A 19,174-nucleotide genomic window follows, 5' to 3' on the forward strand; every position below is an offset into this window, starting at 1 on the left:
AGCAGGGAAATTAGGCAAGAAAAGGAAATAAAAGTCATATAGAATAGAAAGGAAGACAGATTAGAAAGACATAAATTTATCTCTATTCATAGATATATGGTGTTACATATTTTAAAAACCCAAGAAACCCACCAAAAAACTATTAGAATAAACAAGTTTAGTAAGTTTTCAGCATACAAAATCAATACACAAAAATCAATTGTATTTCTATAGTTTCCAGCAATTAATAATTCAAAACTGAAATTATAGAAACAATTTGTGTCAATACCATCAAAAAGAATAAAATATTCAGGAAGAAAGTACTTGCAAAATATAAACATCAAATTTAGCACTTCTATCCATAAAATATAAAGAGCATTTACAACTCAACACTAGGAAAAACCACCTGATATTTAATAAAAAAGTGGATAATTGATTTGAATGAACACTTCACCAAAGGAAGCATACAAATGGCAAATTTGTCATTAAGGAAACATCACTAATCATTAGGGTAGTGCAATTTAAAACCACAATGAAAAACCACTAGATACCCACTAAGACAGATAAAATTTATTTTTTATTTTTTTCACCCCCCAAATGGCCTTTATTTTTTAAATTTAAATTCAATTAATTAACATATAGTGTATTATTAGTTTCAGAGGTAGAGTTCAGTGATTCATCAGTCTTATATAACACCCAGTGCTCATTACATCACATGCCCTCCTTAATGTCCATCACCTAGTTACCCCATCCCCCCCTTCAACCCCCTCCCCTCCAGAAACCCTCCGTTTGTTTCCTATGACTAAGAGTCTCTCATATGGGGTAACCAGGTGATGGGTATTACACTACATCAAAAACGATATGTTGGCTAACTGAACATAATTTAAAAAAGAAAAAAAAAAGAACAAATGGCGATACACAACTTTGGAGATGAAAATTATACCAAAAAAAAAAAAAAAAAAGAGTTTCTTATGGTTTGTCTCTCTCTCTGATTTTGTCTTGTTTTATAAAATAGCTAAAATTTAAATGAATGCAATGCCAAGTGTTGGCTAGGACATGGAGCAACTTAAACTCACATACATTGCTCATAGGAAAACAAATGGTACAAAGAGTTTAGAAAACAATTTGGCCATTTATTATAAAGTTGAACATACAATTACCATATGTAATTACCATACATTCCAGCAATCCCCATCCTAGATATTTATCCAAGCAAAAATAAAAACATATGTTGGCATAAAGATAGCCTGGTTTTCTATCATTTGGCTAATAGATAAACAAATTGTGGCGTATCTATCAATGGAATACTATTCAGCAATTCAAAGAACAAACAACATGGATTAAGCTTAAAATCCATTATGCCAAATGAAAGAAGCCAGATTAAAAAAAATTACCCATTGTTTGATTCCATTTGTATGAAACAATAGAAAGGGTAAAACTATAGTGACAGAGTAGAGCTCAGCAGTCAGAAGCTAAAAGTAGAGGGAAAGCGTTAACCACAGAGGGATATGTGGGAAATATGGGGGAAATAAAAATGTTTTATATCATGATTTCACTGGTAATTATACAAATGTATATATTTATGAAAACTTAATTAACTGCACCTTAAAATGGGTGAATTTAATTTTACTAAATTATACTTCAATAAAGATGCTTTGTTAAACGAAAATAAGCATATTATCTTAGAGGCATACCTTACATATAAATCAAAGAAAAATATTAATTCAAGGCTAGAAATGATATTTAAGTCTTGGTGTGGAATAATCTTAGTAATGGGTGATGTATAAAATTTATTTCCACCAGACTGTAATGTCCATGTCTGATTAACTATCAAATAATTTTATATTTATTTTTTCAAACTAAAATTACTTGATTTGTTCCCCATTGTATCATCAAATAATATATGCACCCCTTCCTTTCTTCACAAAATAAATTAGTAAGAATTTAAAAAGAAATTGAGACCAGTGTTTGTTTGCTCTTCATTCCTAGAAATCAGTGGAAGACATAAAAAATTAGAAATCTCAAATTCAATATGAACTCTAATATTTCCTTTGTGAATGTCATAATATATTCTTACTTTTACTTGTCCTTTAGAAAAGTATGTTGAAATTCCCTTTATAGAGGAATTGGTCTCTCTTTTTTTGTATTTATATTTTTCTGGTTTTATTGAGATATAATTGACATACAACATTATATTAGTTTAAGGCATGCAATATAATGATTTGATATATGTATATATCATGAAATGATAGCCACAATAAGTTTCAGTTTACATCCATCAGCTCACGTGGTTACATTTTTTGTGTGTGTGATTAGAACTTTTAAGATTTACTCTCGTAGCAACTTTCAAATATACACTACAGTATTGTTAACTATAGTCACCATGCTGTGCATTAGATTCCCAGAACTTATTTATCTTAAAACTGGAAATTTAAATTGGAATTGGTCTCTTTAAGCATTATTCACTTTTCAACTCTCTTCATTTTTATAAATACTTATTATCTCCAAGTATGCACATAAACACACCATGTATGCACTCAATTAAAAGTCTATATTTATCTTCGGAAGGAAATTTCATAGGTTTGAACCATTGATTTTGAAGTCTGAAGAATTACCTGGAAGCCTGAAATAATTTCAAAACAGAATTGTTAAGGTTTCAAGAAACATCTCAACTGAATACCCTGCAAATAAAATGTGTTTTTCTGTTAATTAACAACTTAATAAATAACCTATGATCTTTTCTCAAGTGAAAACTTATTGTTCCAGGAATTTCACCTCCACCTAGTCAAAAGAATGCAAGAAGCATTTTTCCTTTTCTAGGTAATTAATTGCTCTCAAGATACAGTGGTCCCATATTTTCAATGTTTGGGTATAAAAGCAGCTGATAATTGGTGTGTGAATATTCTGAGATGAGATTTAAGCAAATTACCAAGTAGGTGAAACAGGCATCATGTATGATTTAAGGACCCCTAAGTTTTATGTTCTCCATGGCTTAAAATATCTCCATTCTAAAAATTTCACTACATTGTCAATACAGCCGATCTTAACAAATAATCATTTACCATTACTTTTTTTGGAAAATTGAAATCACCTTTGAAATTCATTCTCAAAATAAAATTGTATCTGTATATAGTGTGAAAAACAAGCTATAGAATGAAGGAATTCGGGAGTAATAAACTCACGACCCAAACTTTTGCATTTTGGCGTCTTTCCTAATTAGTCTATTGATCTATTTCTCAATAATGATACTTCCCAACATTTATCTCCATGCTTCCTTCAAAAGCTTCCCTTCTCTAGCTTAAAAAGTCCACAGCATTTAAAACTTAGTCCAACTCTTCTTTTATAAAACCATCTCCTCCTAGAGTATTCAGTATTTCCTATGTTCTTTCTCAGTCTCTAAACATAACTTTTGTCTCCTCTCCTACTTGTTTCCTAATCCTTTTGCTGCTGAAAAATAGGCATTGCTCAAAGTTTTTCCACAGCTTTCTTTCCCTCTCTCAATCGTCTGTCTAGTCTAGCCTGGCCATCTCGACCTTGTGACTCTTATATAATGCGAATGGCTAAAAAATGTATAGTTCCCAACATAACTACTCTTTCCAATTATATTGGGATACTCCCAACCACCTGTAGGACATTAATATCGATCCCCAAATACCACAGGTATTTCTGATTCTTAACACGCAAAAAAATCAATTAGTAATTTCTCTTTCTCATGCCAGTCCCTGGTCCTAACTTTCTCTTTTCTTCAATAATACCAAAATTTTTGTCAATATCCACACTCAGAATCATATTCTTTTCTTTCTTCCTCCCAATCTGTCACTAAGTCCCACAGAAATCTTGTTGACATTGCACCTTTCTCTATTTCTAGTATTAACTTTCTCTTTTAGGTTCTTACCTGAGCTATGATATTAACTCTCTGGTTTATTTTTCCACATTTATTTTTTTTATTATGTTATGTTAATCACCATACATTACATCATTAGTTTTTGATGTAGTGTTCCCCGATTCATTGTTTGCGTGTAACACCCAGTGCTCCATGCAGAACATGCCCTCTCCAATACCTGTCACCAGGCTAACCCATCCCCCCATGCCCCTCCCCTCTAGAACCCTCAGTTTGTTTTTCAGAGTCCATCATCTCTCATGGCTCGTCTCCCCCTCCGATTCCCCCCCTTTATTCTTCCCCTCCTGCTATCTTCTTCTTTTTTCAGCTTCTCTCTACATTTTAATAAAAACAGTACATGAAAACAAGATTAAATCTCTACTTGTGATATTTACCTTATCAAAAAATTTAAATGACTTCCCTTTTTAATGAATAAAATACAAATTCTTATGGGACACTTGGGGATATTCAGATGGTTCTAATCTATGTTGTTACCTCCTCTCTCTCTACCGCCCCACCTTCATTAAAACCAACCTGGCTTGCTAATGAATCTTTGTGCATATGTTCTATCTTCCAATCCCCCCATCTCATTGCAAATATGGATTTCTTTTATCCAGAATAATTTCTCCCATTTCCTCTAGTCGAAATCCTACCCATCTCTGAGGATTCACTTTAAATGTGATTTTCTTCATGGACTTTCCTTTATTCTCTAACCAAAAAGGATCTTTCTCAACATAAACAACACATTTTTCACAGACATTTACATCAGTGCTTTCGGCCTGGAGTATTTCTGTACCTTATCTTTACCATGAACTTATATATAACCTTTTGAAGGGGAATACTGGGTCTTATTTGTGCATCCCCTATAATTATGGTTACAATATATATGGTCAATAAATAAACTCTTTAGATAAAGCATGAAGGGAAGGAGAGGCCAGAAATATCTGTGAAAATTGGCAATCAATACAAATGACAAGAATTACTGATATAATAGCAATAGATCATATTATCTAATACGTTGTTGGCACCATTAAACACATTGTAACATAATTTTGAAATGACTGACTATGGTAGACTAGATGGTGTCCTATCTTTCTTGTGGGTCTAATATTAGTCTATGAAATGCCAGCAGTACCATTTGGTAAACAAAGAGAAAAATACACATAACATTAGGTTCTCCCTTCCTTTCAAATTCGTCAACAGAAAACTCCCATTAAGTGCATTTTGTGGACAATTCACAAGCACAGAACGTTAATTTCTAAGTCCTAAATGAACCAACCAGAAAAATTTACCCAGACCATGATAAGAATTCCAGGTTGCTCCTTATTCTAGTTTTACTCATAGAAATGCTCAGAGGGAAAAAAAGGCACAAGACCAGACTGAGTCCATAGAATAGGAGAACTATAATGCCTCACGGGAAGCAATAGAGCAAGTTAGTTAAATTTAAGTGCTCTGAAGTTGGACTGGCTGGTTTTGAATCTGTAATTCAATATTACCTGGCTTCATGACCCTCGTCAAGTTATTTAGTTTTTCCAAGCCTCAATTCTGTAAAATAGGGTATAACATAACTCATGGAGATGATGGGAAATTAAATGAGTTGATGAGAAAATTAAATGTTTTAAGGGCTTAGCATACTGCCAAGCATATAATATGTCTTCAAAATTCTTACCTATTATTTTTGCTATTTTCTTTTCTTCTTGTTCTAATTTAACTTTTTTACTTTTTATAATTGCCAACATAATCCATATTGTAAAAAAAATTTTAAAGGTGTGAAAAATAAGAAAAGAAACATCTCTGAAATTTTAACCAATCTTGAGAAAATCATGTTAAAATTTTGGTGTTTATCATTTTCTTTTGTATTTTGTGCCTTTAAAAAAGAAATCTAAGTATCTTTGATAACAAAGCTTAACTCACCCTACAGTCCAGATGTTCAGGGGAAACGTAAACTTACTTATGTTATATGGTGAGTCTGGTCTTCCTCTCCTATCTCCAACAACTGACTTGCAGGAGTAAAACAACTAATGACGTCCAATCTGATGTACAGCTTAGTCTCATTCCATAATTTAAACAGGTTTGCCTTCAGGTTTGGTGATTTTGAGCATCTCTTTGTACATTTGTTCTGTGCTCAGACTCTGCTAGGGAAAAATAATGCTCATTTAGTCAGTCATATTTCTCAGTCTTAGGTTCTCCAAACCCAGCTTATATCCAAGATAGTACTTGGTTACAAGGATGGGGAGGTAGAAAGGTATGACTTTTGTAGCTTCATGGTGTAGAGAAGAGTTAAGGTTATCCAGTTTCTATCTCCTCTGGCTTCCTGTCATGTCACGTGTTCCTTGTCCAGTCAGATGCTGCTTCCTCTGCTGGGATTTGTGGGTAACATCTGTGGCTGGTGAGATTGTAATCAATTCCTAGAGCTTGGATAATTCTCGGAGATCATTAGTATCAATTTCAGTGTCTCAGTAACCCCATTCTCTTAGTTTTTAAAAGCTACATACTTATATTATTTTGTAGATGTTGCCATTTGTTTTATTTCTAACTGTTGCCGGTTTGAATATAGAAAAGGTAATGGTGTTTTTTAAATACTGATTTAAAATCTAAGTAAATTCTATTAATATTTATAACAGCTTTATTTTTAGTTGTTTATCTTGGCTTTCCCCAAGATTGGTGGTATCGCTTTTATTGAGGTGAGTATCCAACGGACAGGTCTCCTGCTGCGTTTTGTACTCCAGAGCAGAACACGGAGATCTAGCAGAGCTGGACCTAAGATTCTGAGAAGGGGAATCCAGACCTTGAGCTGTAACTGCATGCTTCAAAAAACCACAAGATTCTCTAAGGGTGGGAGAACACCACAGTTCAAGCATTCTCATTCATTGTAGTTGACAATGAAGCACAGACCCTGTGGCCACCACTTCAGATCCATAGAATTCCCTCGAAATGCAGGCTTTCAAGGAATGAGTTTTAGTTTAATTCTCACCTCTCCCATAATCTTTTTCTTTTTCTTTTTTTTTTAGTCTAAGCAAAAGACATGCCCTTAGAGCTTTATTAATGTATTAAAGGAAGACAACCCATCTTATTATCAAGAGAAACTGTAATCCATGTAGCGTCTGATAGAGAAAACATTGATTTTGATACATTATCTTCTTTCATTCAAATACCAGTCTGATCACACATGGTCCAAGAATACTCAAATAATAAGCCACATATAAACAGACGTTAAAGATTGGTCTTCAAACATTATAGCCAATGATGCCACGCTTGCGTATGATCTCACCAACATAAAACCACATCCATACCTCGGTGGCCACCAAACCATTCAGCAGAGTTTCCTTAACTGTGAGCTGTTTGAAGCTACCAGTTTGAGCACTCTTGACTATTTTTTTCAAGCTCTGAATAGCTGTAGGGATCTCAGCAGGGGCTGGAGGAACCAGCTCAACCTTGGCATAGTGCCAAAATGTGGCCAGTCCAGGCTTTCAGTAAGTCACAGCAGCGTTCACCAGCACGGGGTCTTCTCTGTGAGGTTACGGACAAACTGGGCCATGGTTCCAAGCTGGAGGGTCTCCCATAATCTTCTAAAATAAAAGCCTGTGCTCTCTCCTTTTAAACATTTTTGTCTCTTATTTTCTTGCTTTGCCTAATTGCACTGACTAGCATCTGAAAGAAAATATGAAAAATAATGTTAATAGGACAATCATTTTTCCTAACAATGTTCCATCACTGAACACTTAAGAATCATATATATGGGGTGCCTGCGTGGCTCAGTTGGTTAGGCGACTGCCTTCGGCTCAGGTCATGATCCTGGAGTCCCAGGATCGAGTCCCACATCGGGGTCCCTCCTCGGCGAGAAGTCTGCTTCTCCCTCTGACCCTCCCCCCTCTCATGTGCTCTCTCTCTCTCTCATTCTCTCTCTCAAATAAATAAATAAAATCTTAAAAAAAAGAATCATATATATGAATATAATTGCTCTCCCTGTATATGTATATATATATGTATGTATGTATGTATGTATGAATCATCTTGCATATTTTCACAAAATCTGAATTTATCTGATTGTTTTATCTTGGTGTTATTTAACTTTACCATTACCTCTTCCTCCTCCTCTTCTTTCTTCTTTCTTCTTTCTCCTCCTCCCCCTCCCCCTTCTTCTTCTTCTTCTTCTTCTTCTTCTTCTTCTTCTTCTTCTTCTTCTTTCTTCTTCTTCTTTCTTCTTCTTCTTCTTCTTCTTCTTCTTCTTCTTCTTCTTCTTCTTCTTCTTCTTCTTCTTCTTCTTCTTCTTTTTTTTCTTCTTCTTTCTTCTTCTTCTTCTTTCTTCTTCTTCTTCTTCTTCTTCCTCTTCTTCTTCTTCTTCTTCTTCTTCTTCTTCTTCTTCTTCTTCTTCTTCTTCTTCTTCTTCTTCTTCTAGAATGACTGTGGAGGAGAGGGGTGGGAAGAACAGAGGGAGACGGAGAGAAAGAATCTTAAGCAGGCTTCACACCCAGCACAGAGCGCAATCTCAAGACTCTGACATCATGACCTGAGCCAACATCAAGAGTCGGAGGCTTAACCAACTAAGCCACCCAGGTGTCCCACTCCATTACCACTTCTGTTTCTCATAAACAGGAAGGTAGAGTTAGGGACTGCCAACAAAGAATTCCAAAGTTTTGTTTGAAGTTCTTCAGGTTTCTCCAAAACAGTTTATATTCTTTAGAGTGTTTGCTTATTATGATGTATATATAAATTTTTATCCAGACAAAGATGGAATTTCGTCAAAAACTTTTCCTACCTATCAAAATAATTACATGGATTTTATCCTTTAATTTAAATGTACTGAATTATATTTAATAAATTTTATCATGTTAAACCATATTTGCAGTCCTTGGGATAAACCTTACTAGAGTTATATTGAGCAATTTTTAACACATAGTTTTATTCTGTGTATTTTTAAATATTGGTCTTTAGTGTTGTGCTATATTTCTTCAGTGTTGGTATCTTAGCCACATGGCTTTATAACAAGAAATAGAAAGCAGACGTTTTTCTTTTTTTCTGGAATAATTCACTTGACATGAAAATTAGATGTTCCATGATTAGATTGATAAAGTTCAATTATGCAATCATCTCAACCTAATGATTTTTTAAGTACAGATCTTTTAGTTCTCACAAAACAGTGTGAGTTTTTACGTCTTGTTATTTGTATTCTTGTGTTTTGTATTTCATTCCCTTCTTAGGTTCATTTTAGATAGTTTAATTTTAAAACAATATAACATATATCTGAGTTGTCAATTTATTAACATGCAGTTGGGTAAAACAGTGAAATATTAAAATTCTTTAATGTCATCAATATGTATTTTTCTTTTCTCCTATCTAATGTTATGTTTGTGCTGCATTTTATTCCGTTTCCTTGAATGGGCAAGTGAGTGGTTCAATTTTTTCTTTCCCTAGGAATAAGCTGTTGGCAACTCCACCATTTTTCTGTTCCCTAATTCATTTATTTATGTTTTCATTTTCATTAATTATTCCTTTATGTTCCTTGGGTCCACTGTGCTGTTTTTCACAACTTTTGGAATTTATTTATTATTTTCATTATTTTTGTTTGCGCTAAAAATATTGGAGGCCATATTATTACTATTTTATAAATACTCTGAAATTTTTTTTAAGTCCTTCTTGCCCCAAGAGTTCTTTAGAAAAGAATGGTATTAAAATGTCAAATGCTTTGAGGTTTTTGTCTCAAATAAATTTGACATTTATTTTTTACTTTATTAGACTGTGGTTTCAGATTATGATCTGAAGTATTTTTCCCCTTTGGAATTTTTTTTCGGCTAATATGTGATTATGTTTTTTGGGGGGATTTTCTTTGTTTTGTTTTTCTAAAATGCTGCAGGGGCCATTTAAAAAGAAGATTGATTCTACATTTGCAGATTATAGCTTTTAGTACATACATTTATTTATTTGACTAGAATATATCAATGTTTTATAATATTGTTTAGATTTTTATGTAGGAACAACTTTTATATACACGATATTTCAAGGACAGAAAAACGATCTCTTAAGTTCTCTCTCTCCTGTTGCTCTTCCATCTGTTTCTCATTTCATTTCCTGCAATATTTTCTTCAGGTATTCTGATGTTAATATACCAATTTACAGTTCATACATAAAAGCTCATTAAGAACTCAATTCATAATTTTAAAAGGATCATGTTCTCATTTAATAAATATTTTCCAAAATTATATTTTAATATTAAACATTCTTTCTTCTTTTTTGTTTATTTTTGCTGATTAGATCCTTGTCCATTATTTCAACTTTTCTGAGTTATTTCACACATTTTATTAACATGGCTTAGAATTTAATTATGAGCCCATTTAATGTATGAATTTCTTTCAGTAGCCTTTTTTTGTTATACTGTTTTCATTGCCCACAGGAGTAGGAACTGTTTTTAAAACTATTAGAGGCAATGTTTATACATTTAAGTAGGATGGGTGCCTGTGTATCAATGTACCATTTTCAGAAACTCTGTGCAGAGAGGCTACCCTCTGTGAGAGATCTAGAAGCTAAAGTGAGCACACCATCTCCTTTTTTCACCCTGACCTTCCACCCAGCTCTTTTGGTTGTATTTGAGATTTCATCCCAGTCTGTTATTTTCAAATCATAAGTGACTTAAGATGTATTTCAAGAATTGCCCCTTTCATAACAGTTACTAGCCATATCTACAAAATTTATATTATTTATGTTTTAAAAAAATTGTGCTTGCCTCTGGTGTTGTTGTTGTTGTTTTTTAAAGATTTTATTTATTTATTTGACAGGGAGAGAGAGAGCACAAGCAGGGAGAGCAGCAGGCAGAGGGAGAAGCAGGCTTCCCGCTGAGCAGGTGCCCAATGCGGGGCTCCATCCCAGGACCCTGGGATCATGACCTGAGCCGAAGGCAGACACTTGACGACTGAGCCACCCGGTGCCCCCTTCTGGTGTTTTATATGTCAGCATTCCTATTCATGAGTTATATGGTTTGTTTTTGTTTTTGTTTGACTATGTAATATAGTCACATATTTCACAATTCAAAAAATATAAAGAGGCCTATAGAAAAAGTCGGACCTTTGCCTGTGTCCCCAATACTCCTCCAGGCAGATTGCATCTTCACAGATAACTAATGGGATGGATTTGTGAGTGTGTATATTTCCAAAGACAGGCTATCTAGAGATGACAGCCTTCCACTTATTGGTTGTGTGACGTGGGCCAAGTTACTCAAGCTACTTGAGCTTTGGTTTTGTTATCTTTAAATGGGAAATCCTTTATTCATTTAATTATCAAATATCTAGTGAGCACCTATGTGTTAGGCTCTGTGGTAGGTACTGAAGATAAAACAGTAAATAATACAGATGTGCTGGTTATGGTGCAGGGAAAAGAATGACAGTACCCGCCTTGACATGACTTTTTACTAGAATAGTTGGGAAATGCTTTCTAAGTGTTAGCTATCATACATACGTTCTCTTTTCCTTCTTTTTTATACAGGTAATAACGTTATACGCATTAGTCTATTCCTTGCTTTTTTTTTTTTAAGATTTTATTTATTTGACAGAGAGAGATAGTGAGAGAAGGAACACAAGCAGGGGGAGTGGGAGAGGGAGAAGCAGGCTTCCCGCCGAGCAGGGAGCCCGATGCGGGGCTCGATCCCAGGACCCTGGGATCATGACCTGAGCCGAAGGCAGACACTTAACAACTGAGCCACCCAGGCGCCCCTTCCTTGTTTTTTTTTTTTTATTTAAAAATTAAAAATATTTCATGGAGATCTTTCCATAACTCTACACAAAGGCTTTTGTCATTATATTTTACACCTACATAATATCCATTGTCTGATATGCCATAATTTAACTTGTGCCCATTGATACATTTTGGGGTTTTTTTTTTTGTAGTATTTAGCTGCTAAAAAGAGATTATTGCAGTGAATAATTTTTTTTTTTTTTTACTTTGTACATAAGTGAAATATATTGTAGGGATAGAATTGCTGGGTGTTGAGGTATGCGATGTGTAATTTCGATAGACAATACCTCCCCTCAAAGGGATTGTACCAATTTACATCCTCACAAGCAGTGAGCAGGTGTGGCTATTCTCCTCCCCTTCACAGAATAGGCTATTAACCTTTTGGATTGTGGATCAGCTGAAAGTTAACAAATGGTATCTCACTGCAGATTTACTCTTTATTTCCCTCATCATGAGTGACTTTGGTTGAGGATCTTCCCACATATCTAAAATCCAAACTCTTTCCTTCTTTTGTTATCTTTTCATAACCTTGTCATATCTTTTGTATTTATTTGTTGGTCTTTATTCCTTCAATTTGTAGGAATGCTTTATTTTTAAGGGAAATTAGACTTCTATGAGTTATAAATAGTTTTACCAAGTTTGAATTTTGAACATTCTTATGATGAATTTTGCCATTCTTTTTTTCTCATTGCTGTTTTTATTCTGTTTAAGTAATTGGAAGTTTCAACCATTTTCCTTATGGCTTCTAAGTTTTCTGTCACAGAAAGGCCTTTTGGTTCTGATATTATAACATTTTTACCCATGGATTATTGTAGCAGTTTTGTGGTTTTATTTCTATCTTCAATTTTTTTTTTCATTTGAAATGTACCCTGATATCGTTTCTTGGCCTTTTGGCTAAGATCAAGTGAAATGTACCCTGATATAAAATATGAGACATGGAAGAACATTTTTTAGTGCAGATGGCTACCAAGACACCCCACCACCATTTGGCTTTAATAAACAATCTAATAAACTGTCTAAGATACAATTTTTATCATTTAGCAAATTCCTATATGATTTATCATTTAGCAAATTCCTATATGATTTGCACCTATATGAGACTTTTTATGGGGTTCCATTGATATACTTGTTTATTCATGAGCCATATCACACTGTTTGAATTATTAAGGCTTAGTAATATTCTTTAATATCTGGTAACAGCCCTTACCTTCCTTTTCAGAATTTTCCTATTTATTCTTGTTTGTTTTCAGTTTCCATCTGTATTTTAGAATCACCTCTTTCCAAAATTATTGGGGATTTTTTTGTGATTGCTTTAATTAAATGTATAGGTTAATTTAGGGATAATTGATATCTTTGTGATGCTGTTTCTCACCATCCAAGTACATGCTATTTCTCCTTATCCAAGAATATAGTATGCCTCTCGAGTTGTTCAAGTATTCTTTTGTGGCTTACTGAATCATTTCAAAGTTGTCTTACAATAAACACTGCACTTTTATTGTTAAATTTATTGCTAGGTAAATTGGCAGAATAATGCCCTTCCCTGCCCCAAAGATGTCCACATCTACTCAGAAACCATGAATATATTATGTTACATGGCAAAGGGAAATAAAGGTTATAGATAGAATTAAGATTCCTAATCAGCTGACCTTGAGATGTGGAGATTATCCTGGATTATTCAGGTAGACCCAGTGCAATCACAAGGCTCCTTTATAAATTGAAAGAAGATAGTGAAGGAAGAACTAGAGAGCTAGCAGCATGAAAAGAACTTGGCCTGGATTGGCTTTGAAGATGCAAGAAGAGCACCATGAGCCAAAGAATGTGGGCAGCCTCTAGAAGCTGTAAAGGGAAAAGAATGTGTTCTCTCCTACAGCAAGCAAAAGGAATGCAGTCCTGCTGAGCCTTTGATTCCAACTCATTTAGAGCCATTCTGGACTTGTCACATCCAAAACTGTGAGATAATAAATCTGTGTTCTTTTAAAGTACAACTTTTGCAGTAATTTGTTACAGCAGCCATAAAAAACTAATATAACAGGCATTCTATCTTTTATTATTGATAATGTAAATAAGGTCTTTTATTGCCTTATATCATATAGCATTGTATCAGTGGACTTGATTACTATATATTAATTTTGTACCTTTTTAAGTTTTTCAAATACATAAGCATTTCATCTGCAAGTAGTGATCATTTCACCTCTTTCTTTACAATTTTTGCCATTTCTCTTATCTAAATATGTTGGGGCACCTGGATGGCTCAGTCGGGAAGCGTCTGCCTTCAGCTCAGGTCATGATCCCAGGTCCTGGGATCTCGAGCCCCGCATCGGGATCCCTGCTCTGTGGGAAGCCTGCTTCTCCCTCTCCCATTCCCCCTGCTTGTGTTCCCTCTCTCACTGTCTCTCTGTCAAAAAAAATAAATAAAAATCTTTAAAAAAATTTTTTTAATAAAAAAATAAAATAGTAAATAAATAAATATGTTGATTAGTGCCTGCAGACTCAATTCAATTAATAGCAGTGATAGTGGAATATGTGCCTTGTTCCTGATACAGATGAGAGTGCTTCTAAAGTTGTTTCAACAAAGATTGTTGCAGTCTTTTGTTTGACCTGCTTATTTTATCACATTGGAATTCTTTTTTTTTTCACTTTATTTGTAAGAGTTAATATCAAGAGGGGCTCCTGGGTTGCTCAGTCAGTTAAGTGTTAGACTCTTGATTTCAGCTAAGGTCATGATCTCAGGGTCCTGAGATGGAGCCCCATATCGGGCTCCCTGCTCAGCAGAGTGTCTACTTGAGATTCTCTCTCCCTCTCCCTCTGCCCCCCGCCCCCCTGCTCACTCTCTCTGGAATAAATAAGTAAATCTTTTTTTTTTAAAGAGTTCATATCAAGAATAAATATTTTTTTAAAAAGTATATTTAATTTTAAAAAATGCTTTTTCAACATGAAAACAACAGTATGACATTTCTTTTTTGCTCTATTATTATGATTAATCTTAGTTGTCATTGAACTATTCTTTCATTTCTTGAATAAATATCATTTTGCAAAAGCATATAATTATCTTAATGTGCTCCTGGTTACTTTGGAATTTTGCTTCCATCGTCATAGTGAGATTGGTTCAGAATTTTCTTTTTGTATGTAACTCTTCCCTGTTTTTGTTTGTCGGTTTTCCTTCTACTATTGTATGTTTTTTTTTTTAAAGCAGTTTCAGTTTCAGAGCAAAATTGAGAGAAAGATATGGAGATTGCCCGTGTACTCCCTGCCCCACACATGCATAGCCTCCCCCACTATCAACATTCCTCATCAGAGTGGGACATTTGTTACCAAAGATGAATCAACCTGACCCTTTATAATCACCCCAAATCCATAGTTTACCCAAGGATTCACTTTTGGTGTTGTACATTCCATAGTTTCAGACAAATGTGTATGACATGTCTATTATTATAATATCATAGAGAGTTGTTTCACTGCCCTAAAACTCTTATGCACCCTGCCTATTCATCTCTCCCTCATGTACCGCTGGCAACTATTAATCTTTTTATTGTTTCCATAGTTTTGCCTTTTCCGGAACATTATATAGTTGAAATCATACAATATGTAGCCTTTTTAGATTAATATCTTTCACTTAGTGATATGCATTTAAAGTTCCTCCATGGTTTTTCATAGCTTGAGAGCTCATATCCCTTTAGCACTGAGTAATATTCCATTTTATGTATGTATCACTATTCATTTATCCTTTCACCTACTGGAGGACATCTTGGTTGCTTCCATATTGGGGCAATTATGAATAAAGTGACTATACATTTGTGCACGGGTTTTTGTATGCATGTAAGTTTTCAACACCTCTGGCTAAATACCAAGGAGCACAACTGCTGGGTCATATCGTAAAAGTATGTTTCATTTTGTAAGAAACCGCCAATCTGTCTTTCAAAATGGCCATACCATTTTGCACTCCTACCAGCAGTGAATAAGAGTTCCTAGCCAACATTTGATATTGTTAGTATACCAGACTTTTGGCCATTCTAATAGGCTTGTAGTGGTATCTCATTGTTATTTTAATTTGCATTTCTCTGATGATATATGATGTCTCCTGTAGTATCTACTTTACACATAATAATGTTAGGTTTGTTTGTTCATAGGCATCCATAACTGTTAGATTTTTATTGTTAATTGCACATCTTAGCATTGTTCTTCTTTGTCTCCATTAATTCAAGTACCTGCATTCAGACTTAACTGAAAGTAAAATCATAACTCTACTTTTTGTTTGCATTTGCTTGGCGTATCTCTGAACACATTTTTGTTTTTCAATCTTTCTAAATTACTTTAGAAGTCCATTCTCTTCTAAGCAGCATGATGTAGGGTTTTTTCCTTTGTAATCCATTCTGAAAGTCATCTTTATTGATATCTATTTATTTACAGTTGCTGGTAAGATTATTTGGTTTTAATTGCCAGCCGAGTTTATGCTATACTTTCTGATTTTGTTTTATATTTTTCTGATATTTTACTTCATCATCTTTTAGAGTTTTCTTTAATACATCCTGGAGTTTATGCTTGTAACTTAATGTATACTCTTATCTAATCACAGGTAGCCCTCCATTTTGTTAGACAATATATATTAATTTTATGCTATAATAAATAAATTTAGTTTTCTTTTTCTCTCTTCCTTTGTCTCCACTTCCATTTTTAGTCAATGATTATCTTCATATTTACCATGATACTCTATCATGAGTAATTTCATACTTACCATGATAACCATGATATATAGTTATATATCTCTTTTTTGATAGGTACTTTTAAATGATTTCCTTTGACTTCCAGTTAATAGAAATGAAGAAATCACCATTTTGTCCTTTTCCCTCTAATTTTTGTTCTTTATATTACCAATGCATTTGGCATTTATATTCTCTTCTGTACTTCTCATCCCTACATTTTTAGTGTTATTAATACATTCAAATTTAATAAAGATTGCTAGTGATCCTCAAGTAACACCTTCATTTTCTTTTTTTTTTTTTAAGATTTATTTATTTATTTGACAGAGAGAGAGATAGCACAAGCAGGGGGAGTGGGAGAGAGAGAAGCAGGCTTCCCGCGGAGTAGGGAGCCCAATGTGGGGCTTAATCCCAGGACCTTGGGACCATGACCTGAGCCCAAAGGCAGATACCTAAGCAGCTGAGCTAGCCAGGCGCCCCAACACCTTCATTTTCTATTTTAATAACGAGTTCCTTTCATTTTATTTGAGCTCCAGTCATCAAACAATAGGCTACATTTCCCAGCCTCTAACACAGCTAGGTGTGGTTTTTTTGACTAAGTTTAAGCTAGTTGAGTATGAACTAAAGTGTATCCTACTTCCAGGATATTTCCTTAAAGAAGAAGCCGCTTGATACTGGATTCCATATTCCCCTGTTTGCCTGCATTGGGAACGAGCCAGTCTAAACTGTGGAGAGGAGTATGTAATCATCCTAGGAGATAGTGAAGAAATAAGATATAAAGACCTAGGTCCCTGAATGTCTTCCTAGAGGATAGCCTAAAGGATACCATGTCAGCCCTGGACTATTCATATCAGGATTATTTCATGAAAACAGTAAAAAACAAAACTTTTGTCCAATTTAAGTCAGTGAATTTGGGGTCATTTTGTTACAGGGACTTAGCCTCTACTATAAGTAATACTAAAATAAATCCAGTGATCAGAACTGATGATTTTGTTGTAATTTTGCCAATTATATCTTGATAAACTAAGTTTGTCCTCCAATTAAATTCCTCAAAAAGAACTCATGGGGAAAATATTCCCTATGTTTGTGCAACTTAAAAACTATTCATTAAATCTCTAACCTAATATCCAGTTTTCAGGAAATAGGAGTGATATAGGAGCAGGTTAAAAAAACACCAAGAGAAAAGAATCAGGTAAATGCAGATTTGGAAAAAACATATGTCACTTGTCCTGAATTCTTCAAAAAGTGAAAGTTACAAAAAAATTAAAAGCAAGGGACTTTATTACTAAGAGAAACTAAATAGACAAAATCACCAATTGCAAAGCATCCACCTAGGATGGATCCTAGTTCCTAAGAAAGCAAACTGTAAAATATATAATCACAACAACTTAGAAAAATTTTATACAGACTGGATATTAAATGAAATTATGGAATAATTTTATTTCTTAGGTGTGATGACAGTATAATGTTATGTAGGGAATTGTCCTTATTCTTAGGAAATGAATGTTCAATAATTAGGAATAAAGTTGCCTGAGGTCCTAAGCTTACCTTTAAACATACACATATATATTTAGAGAGAGAGAGAGAGGGGGCGAGAGAGAAAAAAGGAGAGGATGAAATGAGTGTGAAGACAAACCAAATATGTCCCCAAAAAGGTAAAAATTGTGGAATCCAGGTGGAGGACATATACAAGTATTTATTAAACTATTCTACTATTCTTTTTTTTGAAAATTCTAAAACAAAATTTGGGGAAATAAGTATTTAAAGCACTCAAAAACATGTTTATTGCCTTTATACTCAAATGACAGTGGGTTAGACATAAAATCCTTAGGTGCATTCTCTTTCCTTTGGCCTTTTGTAGGTATTGTTCTATTGCCTGCTTGCATAAAAGGTTGCAGTGGAGAAATATAAGTTGAATTAATTTATATAAGTTACTTTATATTCTCATCTGGCTTTCCAGTGAATTCTTTTTGTATGTTAAAAGACAAATAACTTTCCTGCATTGCCTTATTGTTAACCATTCTTACTCATTTTCTACTGGGAAGAACACAATATGACTTTTCAATTTGTAAGTTCAAGTCTTTTTAATCTCAAAAATAGTTTTATGTTTGTTTTGTTGTTGTTTCTTCATAGAGGATTCCAATTGCGCATAGGACTTCCAAATCAGTCATTTTTTAAATGTCTGTTTTCTTAATTGTATGAGTCTATTAATGTATTTTTTTCTATTTATCTTCATTTACCTTTTTCACTGTATCCTTTGTTTTCAGAATAATCTGTTCTTCAATGAGCTTCTTGCAGGTTCAGCTGAATTTAATAGTTTTGTGTGTTATTTCCATACTTTCTGGAACACTACCAGCTGATAATTTTTATTGTCTCAACATATCTTCCCAGAGCTTTTGCCTTTTTTCTTTGTATCTTACTTGATAGGAAATTTATAGTGAAGAACTTCCTTTGTTTCTGATTTGTCTTTGAACGGATCCTGTGCTGGTGCCTTCTTGTATTGTTGAAGAAGGTGAATGTTTCCTGCAGCAACTATTTGCCAGGAGTATATGTCAGACACAGAAAGCAATAGTATTCAGGACAGGCTTGATTTCTTATGATCAAGGGTTCTGGGTATGACTTTTTCCCATGCAGTGGAAATAGGTATCAATTTTCTCAATTCAAAGCTTCTTTCTATGCTGCAACAGAGAAAGCACTGCTTGTACATATGTATTGCCCATAGGATAGTCTCAGTTCCTCTCCTTCCTGGAACCATGCTGGGTCAAGTAAAACGCATGCCAGGTTTACCATTAGATCTGTGGCTGAAAATAAGGAACTTTGTTTTATCACCTGGCATGATCTTCATCATTGATACAATAGTTTTTGCTGGCTCCTTCTCTGATCTAAAGCTCTT

General features: G+C 34.2%; 1 pseudogene; it reads right to left on the minus strand.

Annotated features, from left to right (window-relative positions):
• Nucleotides 1–7,086: 7,086 nt before the first annotated feature.
• On the minus strand, nt 7,087–7,397 carry LOC114215810 (ATP synthase F(0) complex subunit g, mitochondrial pseudogene; annotated as a pseudogene).
• Between the last annotated feature and the right edge of the window lie 11,777 nt (nt 7,398–19,174).

This window comes from Eumetopias jubatus, unplaced genomic scaffold (assembly GCF_037043125.1).
Source record: "Eumetopias jubatus isolate StellerSeaLion01/CBP00866 unplaced genomic scaffold, mEumJub1_p1.0 scaffold_3, whole genome shotgun sequence".
NCBI lineage: Eukaryota > Metazoa > Chordata > Mammalia > Carnivora > Otariidae > Eumetopias > Eumetopias jubatus.